Raw genomic sequence first — 13,076 nt, forward strand, 5'->3', positions numbered from 1 at the left:
TAATATAGGTGTATAATATTATTGAATATATAATATTGAATAAAATCATCCTGCTATTTCTTTTATATATGTATATGTACAATTAGTATATTCCACGATAATTATTCTATAATTATTCTAATTTCTACTGTAATATTGTCCCCATGTAGAAATTTTTATCATATTATTTCGTCGCGGAACAAGGAATACGGAGCAGTAACATGTATGTACAGCGCAAAGCGTATTCCGGGAAAAAAACATCGGAGACGATTCTCGGAATTTGTCGACGAACACCTGCACGTTGCCAGGCGCCTATTTACGCAAAGCCTTGTCTACAATAAGTCGATGATCATAAGAAGTTTAACCAATTGCGTTGGATTATTCTTTTCTAAATTCAATCGTGATTGGTTGGGGCTTCCTATGTCAACGACTTACTGTAGACAAGGCTTAATGCCGCGCAGTAATACCAAGTTCAATATCCCGTAGAGGGGAGGTCAGTATCAGAGAGGTCACTGCCGGGCGATGTTGATCCTCTGTTTCGCGCGTCTTAAATCGGTCGAAAGGGAGAATTTCGCGGGTGAACAAGTGTCGGAACGGGAGTGCCGAATCAAGTAACGGGCGATTATCTCGGGACGTTCATTTAGTCTGCGGGAGTGCCGAGAGTGGAAAGACGGACGATTGTTTCAACATATTATTTATTAATCCATATACAAGAGTATATTGATTTATCGAACTAGATGGTGCATTGAGTGCGGGCCCGCGGGCCCTCAACGCCCATAGCGTAAAGCGTATGAGGAAGAAAACGTCGCGGTCGCGGATCGCGGATCGCGGATCGCGGATCGCGGGTGATTCGAAATCGGTGGACGGGTCGATGGGCGCTGCACGGAACAAGTGGCGCCATCGCGCGGCAATACCGCGCGTTAATGTCGCGTACCGCCAAAAACCAAGACAGCCTATATAGCCTAGGGCGTAAGGCTGCCGTGTCGCGGCTCGCGGCGCTACGAGGGACGGTATCTGAGGGACGACTGCTGGCGATGCATGCGACAAGTCGTGTTACCGCGTAATATCGCACGGAAACCGACTGAGACAGCCTATGGAGGGAAATAGCTGCTGTGCTAAAGTGTCACCGCGATTATTTAATCGGAGCGATCACTGCCGATCACACGGGCGATGTTGATCCTCTGATTTTCTCGCGTCTTGTATCGTCGGGAGTGCCGAACATAATAACGGGCGATTATTTCTTTATTATTATTTAGTCTCCGCGATCGTGATTTACGTCTTTCGATATTCATAAACGACATAACTGAGATAACTTATCGCGTTGCAAATGACGGATTTCGAACGAGTGTGGGGAATGCCGAGTTGGTAGACAGACAATCGTTTCAGGGTATTATTTATTAATCCGCGCAAAAGAATGCACCGAGTTTTTGTATCGTGTATTATATATAACGCGTTGAACGTGTAATTTTATTATTCGTGTGGCGACAATCAAGCGAGAAGATATCGCCACGTATATCTGTATAATGTAATATCCGAAAATATTTAGTTATATAACTTGCCGATTGCTCGCGCGATGAATACTATTATTTTTTTCGCATTATTCTATGTCGTAAATAAAACAAAGTTCGGGCCGAGGAGTGCCGAGGAGATTATTATCGGGAGTGTCGTGCAAAATGTCGCGCGATCGTCATAAGTGATTAATTAGTGTACTCATGGTCATTTAAGTGCAAATGTTTTGTGAGTGTTTTGTGCTTTCGAAAATACATCGACAGAGGATTAGGATAAAACTTGGGATTACATCAGGTTTTTAATAATAAGGTAATTTACTACGTTTTCGTGGAATTAATTTTTTTTTTTTTTTTTTTTTTTTTTTTTTTGTCACGATAATCGCATAGCATATTTCACCCAAATTCCATTTGGGTGTATGAAACTGGATTTCATTTTGTGAAAACTCTTATTAATTAATTATTAATATTAAATTTAATAGTTCTAGGTAGATTAAATAAATAGTTTTACCTAGTATATAGAAAATGCATATATATATATATATTTATAGATATATGCTGATAAGTATATACTGATCACTCAAAAAAATATTTTGCTAATGTAGATAGATTTCTGTCACAATTAAAATTTATTGCTATTTTTTGTAGAATATTTTTTGTCACTTATAGAATTTATAACAGCAATATTCTAGCAATACCTCTAGAAAATTTAAATCCCATTGCCAAATATTAATTAATCACAAATATAATTATCCTTAACAAGATTAGGCATCACAGAAAAATTTTTCGTCTAAATTACATTAATAGTACAGATATAAATTCTGTTTCAGTTAATTTTTCGCATCCAGAAAATTAACTGCAAGACTATTTTTTTAAGTGATAAATATATATTTATACGTACATAAATTCATATGAGTAAGCATTTGTGTCTTTGTCTGTACATACATAGCCCTTATTTCTGGTGGATCAATTTTATCTGTGATTTTTCTAACATTGTTCATTTTGCAGAAACGAAATTTGTAAAACGATATATTTAGGCAGATTATTATTTTTTTTTAATTTATTGTTCTAATCTTTATTTAGAAAAATCAAAGAATATAATTTTTTTCAGATAAAAAAAATACTTTTATATATTAAAAATACGTTGAGCCACCAATACAGTTAAAGAGCCAAAATAACAATATAATACGGAGTAAGGGATAAGTATGCACTCGAGAGGAAACTCGAAACTCGAAACTTGCATTAAATATCTAATAATCAACTGTGAATTTAAACTATTTAATCTCTTTATTAAAAATTAACAAATTATTTCAACTATTGGATTAATAAGAGTTTAATAAGATCCTGATTTAAAAATAGTACTTTTCGTATCCAGACTTCACAGTAAATAATGTAATCGCTTACATTTTCTTCATTTAATTTATAAACGCGTAAAATAGTTGCGCTCTGGTTTTACGGTGTGATTGGAGCAATTTTCTGTTTTGTCGTCGGTCAATCTATTTTATTAATGGGAGCAGAGCATACGAAATACAAATGAGACTATTCCCATGCGCGATGTTATTCGTGTGTCAGGTGAATATATTTGGAGGTGACCGCGCGTCGAGAGATTCGGTGCTTTTGGAGAATCGTCCGTTGCAGAAACGGATAGAGTCAGAGAAGTTGGAAATTATGTACATAGTTGACGACCCCTTTACGGCTTTGGCGTTTGTCTATCTCTACGATTATGGTACAGATGTTTGCGGCATGTTGATCGCAGTCCTGCGGCGCGTTCGTATATAGAACATTGCTATGCTTCTTACGCAGGCATAATACATTCGGCCACGTTTATGTTTTCACTCGAACAATTTGCCGGTCACGATCGTATTTCAGTTTCACAGCCGTCGAATATACAAAAGGGTCTAGGTAGATTGTTTGTACCGCCATCGCCGCCACTAACAAACCAATGCACGCCGCATCCGTCTTTATCATTTTTGCTGTTCAATCGCTATCACGAATCCCGTTTGCGATAGATTGCTATATGTATTTCAATTGATATAACAGCCTCCTCGCAGAATCGATGCAATTGCGCGCGATAACAATTTACTATTCGTTTCGAAATAAAATTGTGTGTCGCAACGGAATTTTATACCATCGTAATTTTAAACCATTTCATTTAGGAAACAAAGGCAAATTGAAATTAAATGATACTTTTGTATGCGAGTAAAAATTAAATTTACCAATTACGATAAAAGATGTAATGCGCGTGATTATTACATCGTCGTATCATACATATATCATTAAAAGAGAAAGAGAGAAAGAGAGAAAGAGAGAAAATCAGTTAATTAGTTGAATTTTTTAATATCAAAAAACTTGGCCAGAATTCAGAAATAAAGAAATAAAGAATACTGATTGCTAAAATAAACACGCTATTATATAATGCAATCTTTTCGCGGTATATTATTTTGAGAGCATTAGAGGAAAGTAAGTAAAAACAACTCGTCTAAATAAAGAACCACTTAACGGTAGACAGTGATTTCACAGCGGACCGCAAACGAAAATGACAGAATACAAGCTCTCGATACAGCTTCCAACCTTTTCATTTCGGTTTTTCTTCTAATTCTGCGTACGCAGGGTGCGTACGCGAGGCAAATGACCTCGAGAGACTGTGAGCTTCGTAGTGAAGTACCTCTCTAGAGGAGGCAGGCGAATTAATTTCGTAAATATCGGTCGTACGTCGAGAGTACGCGAGCACACGGAACAAAAGAATTAGCATTTATTAAAATTTTGTAAAAAAATTATAAATTTAAAATTAAAATTTTTATCAAGCTGTAGATTTAATAATTTCGCGCGATCTTTATTTCGTATTGGATGAGAAAAAAACAAAACGCTCGACATTCGTCTTTTCATATAGAATCCGGTTAATAATTTTACGAAGTGGTTTTAAGAAAGACGCTGACACATCAGTCGCTTACGAGATATACGACTGACGGTGTAAATGCGACCAGCCAAATTATTATCCGGCATATATTCTAACCGAGGAATGTCGCTCGAAAAATTTCCAAACGCTCGCATGTTTCTCACTCTTGGCCCATTAAATTTTTCACGCTTGCATACCAACATTATGCCCTAGTATCAACATACCTCGCGGTTGAATATATTCTGACACTGCTGACTTTCCTAAAGGATGGTTCTTGTACAACGGCTGCAAATATTGTATGTCATCCTTCTTATCTTACTTTTTAAGTAATGATAAAATAAGTGTATAATAATAATTAATTTTTATTACATTATAAAAGAAAGGAATTATGAAAATTATGATAAGAATACAGAATGAACTATATACACAATGTAGGGAAATTATCATCTATATATTTTAAAAATGTTATAATAATTAATAAACTTCTCACAAAAATTAGGTGAACAGTTTTTCTCAAAAAAAAAAAAAAAAAAAATCGGCAAAATTCAGCCAGCTATAATTACGTTAAATATAAACGAAATTTAAATAAAAAAAAAAGAGATTTAAAGCTTAACATCTGTACTTTCAAAAGATTGCTATTATTTTGGTGTTTCTGTGTCTTTGGTAATTTTTGCATATATAAAATTACGAGCTGTACAAAATGGAAAACTTTTTCACTTTGTGGGTTTGTCACATGTCAAAAAAAAAAAAAAAAATCTGCGAAAATTTTTGATTTCCTAATGTGAGCTTAGTTTTTTTCCCTACAAAATCAGTTTTTTTAAAAATATTTTTAAGATTTTTTGTTACTGAGTTATTGGGGATTAAATAAAAAAATGAACATTTTGACTTTGATTGCTTATAATATATTATATTATCCGTTAAAAATCATAGTACCGTAATTAAAAAAAATTAAAGCTGAAATTTTTCTTTATCAAACGGTGTAATTGCTAAATTTTTAAAAAATATATATAGACGTAATGCAAATGGATAAAAATAACGTAAGCGATTTTCTGTTTTTTTATTTTGATAGACAATTCTAGAGAATTGTGTAGAACAATAAAAAATCTATTCTACATATTTCTTCATGTTTTTTTGTACTTTTAAATATCCTGAATTTGAAAAAAATTTATCGAACAGTTATGAGATTTCTTTCATGATAACTATTATAGTTTTATAAAGCAAAACGTACAAAAAATTGCAAAATTGTTTAATTCAGAAAAAATACCAAATAAAATTTAATTATCGTTAAAAATATTTTCAGTGTACTAACACTTTTACTAACAATAAGTATCAACAAGAACCAAGTCAATGAATTGCACTAAAAATTAATTTTTTAACAAACTGAATTTTATTTTCCATTTTTTACTATACTTCACAATTTCTTGTATGTACATTTTGTTCCATAAACCATAGTCGCCGTGAAAAAAAATTTTATAAAAATTTTTTTCAAATGTATGGTACTTAAAAATATGATAAAAAAAAAAAGGTAAAAAAATAAACCTTTTTGTTGTTTTACTCAATTCTAGATCATAATAAAAAAGGAAAATATTGCTAATTTTTACGTTATTTTTATCTACTTTCATTATGTCTATATGTTTTTTTTTTTAATTGAGCAATTATTTCATTCAATAGAGAAAAGTTTCAGCTTTAAGAATCTGTTTTTCTTTTAATTACTGTATTATGATTTTTAACAATTATGAGCAATCAAAGTTAAAATTTTTTATTTAATACTCATTTTTTAATTCGCGATAACTCAATAACAAAAAATTTTAGACATTTAAGAAAACCAAGTTTGTGGGACAAACTTTAAGCTTTTACATTAGGAAATCGAAAATTTTTGCAGATTTTTATTGGACATGTGATAGATCTATAAAGTGAGAAGAAAATTTCCCATTTTGTCCAGTAAGTAGTTTTATATATGTATGTAAAAATTACCAAACTCATAGAAACGCAATAATGGCGACTTTTTGAAAGTAGAGATTTTTAACTTTAAAACTCTTTTTCGGGTTTAAATTTGTTCATTTTTTTCAAAGTTATAATTAACTGAATTTGGCTCATTTAAAAAAAAATGAGGCACGTTTTCCTCTAATTTTTGTAAGAGTTTATTATGGATATTTGGAATCATTTTGTGTTATAATATACGTTGAAAAACAATATTGTGTGAGTAATGCACGTAACAGAATTTTGTAGGGAAATAAAATGCAGAACGCAAAAAGTATAAAATGAAAAAAAAATTAGTTACTTTTGTTAAAACTGCATATATGTTTATGTACATCTGATACAATATTCGCGAATCCAATAATTCGAGATTAAAATAGAAAATAATTTATACTCACCAGTACACAACGGACAACAATAAAGTTTTAGTAAACAATTTTGATCTGTAAAATATAAATAAACCTAAATTAGATATACATTATATTAAATGTAATGAATATTTTAAAAAGTCCTTATATTACGCGCAGTTAAATTGTTATTCTTTAAATAAATATTTAATAAAAAGTTATATAATTTCTGAAAAATATTTTTAGATATAAACTTTTTATAAGTTATAATATGTGAGAAATATATAAAAATATAAAAAATATATTTATTACATAAATAATCAAAATAATTATAAATCTTAAATAATGTTGAAATATTTGTTATATATATGTACGTAAAAATATTAATTATATTAATATTAATATGTTATTATATATAATCTTAAGCATTGTAGAATTAGAAATAAAAATTATATAATGTAAAATAAATCGCAAAAATAAGTAATTCCATCATATAGTATATACATATATACATAAAGATTTAAAAAGATACACTTAACGCGAGATGCTACCGCGTCTCTTGATCAAATTATAAAGTAAAATAGATTATGATTGATTATGATGAAATTGTTTACCTCATTTGCATCGCTATCGTCTAATACCTTCTCAAATCTTATTATTCTGTTCCCTAAGAACATTAACTCGCAGAAACCACCTATAATTAAAGGCTGTCGAATCTTAAGAATCGTAGGAAATAATGGCGTTTCACATTTGTTCGTACTTGTGGCAATTCTTATTTGAGAAGATAATGCGGCACTATCTATTCGTATTTTGTGACGAGACTGACAAGACGATACTTACGTTCAAGGAACATTTCATAAAATTATTATATATTATATATTATCATATGCTTCGAAGCTTTCGATTGACCAATAGGAGCAAAGAAATCTTTCACCCTCTTCGTTCTTAACCAATCAAATGGTGCGACACTTTGGCAGTGCACTCGACATGAAATATATTCCATGCTATTGCTGACGCACTGTCTTACCTTTATATATATTTTGCGCTACTCGGTTGTGAATAAAATATATCTCTACTTTCTGCTCTGTAGAAGTGAATCTTGCATGAACGTCGGAAGTATCGAATAAAGTGCCGGGCGATCATTTTACCGTATCATTTAACGCGTACCACCGTCATTAATCGCGTTTTCGCGATCGACATCGCGATCAGATATTTATCGTTACATCATCATCCATCCAAATGAATTTCGAGAAATTTTGGTATATTTTTTCATCCGAAACAAAGCGTCGCGATAAGCGCAACAGGACTTGACATGTTTCATCAACATTTATTTTTTATCCGCTAAAATTGCGCGTATTTCGGGAGTACCGAGTGATATATTTTCTTGTCCGAAAGGGAAAGCGTCGCGACAGACGGGACTGTGACATGTTTTTATCTTCTAAAATCGCGCGTATTTCGGGAATGAAATGTATCAGGCGAATATCGTTTTGGTGAGGGAAAATTCAGCAAACTTGTGTGTTTCTACAAAAAAGCAGGAAGAATCAGATTAGAACGATATTTGATCTGGAGTTGGATGACGTAACGACATTATTGGCCAGACGGGACGTCATCTATTTATGTGAGTTAAACTTTTTTACTAACACGAAGAATGATATGTATATTCGAAATTTAACATATGAATATTTGATATACAGAGTGTCTGGAAAATCACCTGCAATACTTTGGGAAGTGATTTGGGAGGCAAAAAGAAGGAAAAAAGCTATAAAAACATAGATCCGGAAATAAGTCATTTCCGAGTTATAGCCATTTTTATGTTAAACATCGTAATTTATTTTTCATAATCTCATAGTCATAATAATCATAATTTATTTCATAATATTTTAACATAAATAACTTCATTTCAGACTAATTTAACGTTACTCGAGCACCACGTAGTGGCATAGTCCGCTTGCCATTCCTCCTTTTCAATTTTTATTTTTTTTTAATTTTTCATTTTTATTACAATAATTTTTATAAAAATATAATATTTTTATAACATTATAATAATTTTTATAAAAATAAATTATGATGTTTTTAACATAAAAGTAGCTATAACTCGAAAACGACTCATTTCCAAGACTTATGTTCATATTAGCCTTTCTTCTTCTTTTTCGGTCACTTTCCGAAAGACTGCGGGTGATTTTCCGAAAACTCTGTATATGCTGACACTTATTAATCTACAATCTATTAAGCACGATTTCTAATTAATAAAAGAGACTGCAATAAAAAGACGTCATAAGATAAATACAATATTTTTTTAGCCGGATTTCCGAACTGCGCAATTAATTTTAAGCAAAAGCATATCGATTAATATGTTACTAATTTATTGGACGATTAATATGGGAATAATCAATATATTTTGCGACGCGATGTACTTGCATTTTATTTACGGACAAGGTAGAAAGAGCGTTTTGACGAGCTGGATAGCTATAAAAGGTTATGATTCCCATGAGATTTTCAACAGCAACACGCGAAAAATTTGCGTTTTGCTCGTTACTGTGAAACAAACTAGAATTGTCACGTGCGATGTTGCGTTATACACAGTATTAATTAGGGTCTACTATTATATGTTTAAACGAAAACATGTTTATACGTATGTATAATTAGCATATCCGTTTATTAGAAACGTTTTTTCGAATACACGTGTTTCAAATATTATATGTTTAAACGAAAATACGTTTACACGTATATTTAGCTAGCACATTCATTTATTAGAAATAACATTTTTACATATGTTTTCTCGTTTATCACACGTTTATACGTTTCGTTTAAACGTAATAAATAATAATGAACTTAAACGTGTAAACATTTTCTTAAAAGTAAACTTTTTTTTTTTTCTGGAAGTGAATGTAAACGGATAAACGTTTAATGTTTACACATGTATATTCGAAAAACGGAATAAAATCAAGAGTTAGTTAAAATTGTTGTTATCGTTTTACAGAATTAACTGCGCGATGTGAAAGAGAGAGAGAGAGAGAGAGAGAGAGAGAGAGTACTTCGTGCTTCCCGCGGAAACAGGGGGAAGAATAGGAGGGAGGGAGGGAGCAGGCAGGAGAAACGTTGCATGCCTAATCAGACAACGACGGCAGACAGTGCTTTATGCGTTCGCTCCATCTGCAGATTTCCGTTTAATAACGTCATCTGTATGCAGGAGTACATTATCTTTAGCCGTCTCTTACCCCCCGCTTTCTCTCGCGTGTGTTTCTCTCCCCCTCCCCGCCCCTCGCCCCCGTTGAAGGATTCCCGTGCATTTGTACGCGGCTTCTTTTCCCGCGACGATTTAGCGGTGGTTGTTCAACGTGCTCGTTAAGCCCTACTTTCGACGATTCATCTTCGAGGCTTGTCGAATTAGTTTCGTGATTTTCGCCATAATGCGATTTTCGAAGGAATCGAGTATGGGAAACGGAGAAATAATTAGCATTCTCAAATGTTTCTCTAATGTTAAGTTAAAAATATCGTTATTTTTTTATTATTACTGTGTATATTATATCTCTGCAGATCTCTCTCTCTCTCTCTCTCTCTCTCTCTCTCTCTCTCTCTCTCTCTCTCTCTCGCTCTCTCTTTCTTATTTCTAGATAAAAATGTACAGTGAAATGAAGCATTTATAATTCAATATATTATTTATATATTTAATAACATGGTATATTTAGTAATACGGTCCTGAAAATTTATTAATATTTTTCTCATTAATTTATTCATATTTGGTCGGTGAGCTTTTTAACTTTATCATAAATTTTGATATAAAATCTATGAGTTTTGCTTATCTTGTCGTATATATACATAAATAATAAAGTAATTCTAATAAAAATGAAATAATTCGCGAAAAAAATAAAAAATTTATTAAATTTGGAAAACTTATTTCTTTTTTAAATTAACATTACAAGATTTATGTGAGAGGTACACGAATTATTCACTGCGTTTTATTCTACGTGACGTTTTGTAATCTTCTCGTTGAACTTAACAGAAACATGTAATAAATTAGTATTACGATACCTTCTTTTTAAAAAAGAATATCTGTTTTTCTTCATGTCTGTGTGTTTAACTTTAGAAAAAAAGTACAGGGAACTCTTCTATATAAGAAGGTTCCCAGCCTGATATCGACTACGTTGACGACCGCGGGACTATGTCTACATAGACGAGCTAAATCTTGGTCTTAACCCTCGCTTGCCCTTGTCAAAATATGTATGTCGGGGTAAGTTCCGTGCCTACGATCTTAATCCGACGGTTATCCGGCGCCGGTAATTTACGTGAATCGGTAGCTGCGACGATACTGTGTTTGTTCTCAAAAGGCATCTTTAAGCGAACACGATATGATAATTAATACGTTAAAACTTTAATAATATACTATATTAAATAGCAATCAAATAAACGAATTTCATTTGAATTATCAATGATATCATGTGCTCATTCAATCATTGTTAATAACAAAAAAATAAATAAAATAGTAAATATGTTGTTACAATTTGATTGATGGAATTTAGAGTTGACATATCGCGATATATTTTACAATCCTAGTCACAGTTTTTACATTTTTAACGCTTTACATCTGCTATTATGTTTTGAACATTTAATATGCTATATAACTGTTTTATTTTTCCCATTTCTCTTGAATGTGTACTTTTGATCTCTCTGTAGGATAAACTTCGATAGCAAAATTACAGTGATTCGCGAATAACATTTGTACGAAATGACATTCGTGTTTTATATCGGATATCGCGCACTTTCGTTAAGATGAGCCAAAGTTATCTTAATAGGTCCTTTTCATTTTGCGCACAATGGCCCAGCGTATCGCAATTTTATGTCAGATTTTACTTGCAGTCGCGAAAGAAAGTATATCAGAGCTACATTGTCACAGATATTACTAAATTAGAGATTACGAAAAACTACTAAAAAGAATTGTCGCTTGTTTCATTCGAAAGATTAAATTCAAAATGTATATTTTTTTTAATTGTCAAAAGTGTACAAAAATCTTAATTCTAATTTTATTTTAAAACTTCAATTAGAGAATAAATGTTAATTGGAGGGAAATTAGTTACATGTTTTTGCTACAGATACTTATAAAATAAAACTTGTAAAATAAAATAAAATTAAACGTTACAAAGTAACGAGACGTCGACTTTAAAACGGCAAAAAGAATCGGCGGATAAAAGAAAGCCCTGGGAACATTGTACATAACATTGCGCGTACATACGACTGCGATTTCCGCGTCTAACGTGCCACTAAACTTAACAGCAGTCATTCCTTGACGATTTCTGCGCTTGACGAAATCTGCCGCGCGAAATTTACACGCCGTTAACCTTTTCTATGTGTTCCTCTTTTTCATGTGAACGCGCTCGAGACGCCCGTCGTCGTCGTCGTAGGGGATTCGATACGCCGTTATCGTCGCTCAAGATCTTGCACATGAACAGGGTGCGCGTAAATTTGCCTTCCGAAAAATCGTGATATTCCCTTTTTCTTTCTTCTTTTTTTTTCCATTGAAACACTTTATCGGAGATAGTCGCGAGCTTTAAACTTAGCCGACACGATGCTTTAGTGAAGAAATATTGCAGACGACTTGAACACAATGAATATGATTACGAGAAATAATTTAATTCCTTTCCAAAAAAAATTCGCGCGAAACCTGGAACTCGAATATATCGAAGTATTGGAGCCTCTTTTCGGCGATGCTAATTGGATATTTCGTTCGTGTGCGCTGTGATTTGCTTCATTCGTGTCGCTTATAGCTGTCCAATTGGGCTTTGTGAACTTGGCACCCGACTTGCAGCAATCTTTTTTTTTAATTATTTTTCGAAAGATTTTTGTATGTAGTTGCATGCGCGTTTTTTAATAGCGTACAAAGGATATGTATCTAAGGATGGGTTGTTCCTTCGCCTATTATTTTTAAACACACACACAAAATAAATGGCGCGTGTTTATAATATTCTAGTTAGTAAAAAAAAAAAAAAAATATATATACATTACAATGTACATATTTTTTGACAAAATAATTTTTTAAATTTTGATACGTCGAGTTTTGGAAGCTTTTTGCGAGTTCATTTTCTGTAGGAATCATCGAAACTAGAGGAATCCGCTCTATCGGGAGTCGGGCGCAATATTTTGACAATGAGTAATGACAATTTGACAAGTGCGACACGTGCTTTTAATTCACGACAGGCCCGGTGGTGCCAGAGATTCGTATTTCGCGCACCACTTAATCGATAAATTATTGAGGGATCCATGGAACTCGAGAGTGGTTTCGCGTTATTCACCGATTGCTACACCGTCGCTAGTGTGTATAAAAAAAAATGCGGTAGAGAGACACGATTTTATGGCACACCTGCGATTTGTTTTTCT

The 13,076-nt window shown here is 32.6% G+C and overlaps 1 protein-coding gene across 1 annotated transcript in view; it reads left to right on the top strand.

Moving 5' to 3' along the window:
• The first annotated feature begins 477 nt into the window (after window positions 1-477).
• The window catches only part of LOC140672971 (neurotrimin), a 380,463-nt gene continuing 367,864 nt past the window's right edge, over window positions 478-13,076 (top strand). Inside the window, exon 1 of the mRNA XM_072905510.1 lies at window positions 478-1,797. The gene's annotated coding sequence lies outside the window, so the exon portion shown is untranslated. The remainder of the gene's footprint in view (window positions 1,798-13,076) is intronic.

Source organism: Anoplolepis gracilipes, chromosome 1, assembly GCF_047496725.1.
Source record: "Anoplolepis gracilipes chromosome 1, ASM4749672v1, whole genome shotgun sequence".
NCBI classification, from domain to species: domain Eukaryota; kingdom Metazoa; phylum Arthropoda; class Insecta; order Hymenoptera; family Formicidae; genus Anoplolepis; species Anoplolepis gracilipes.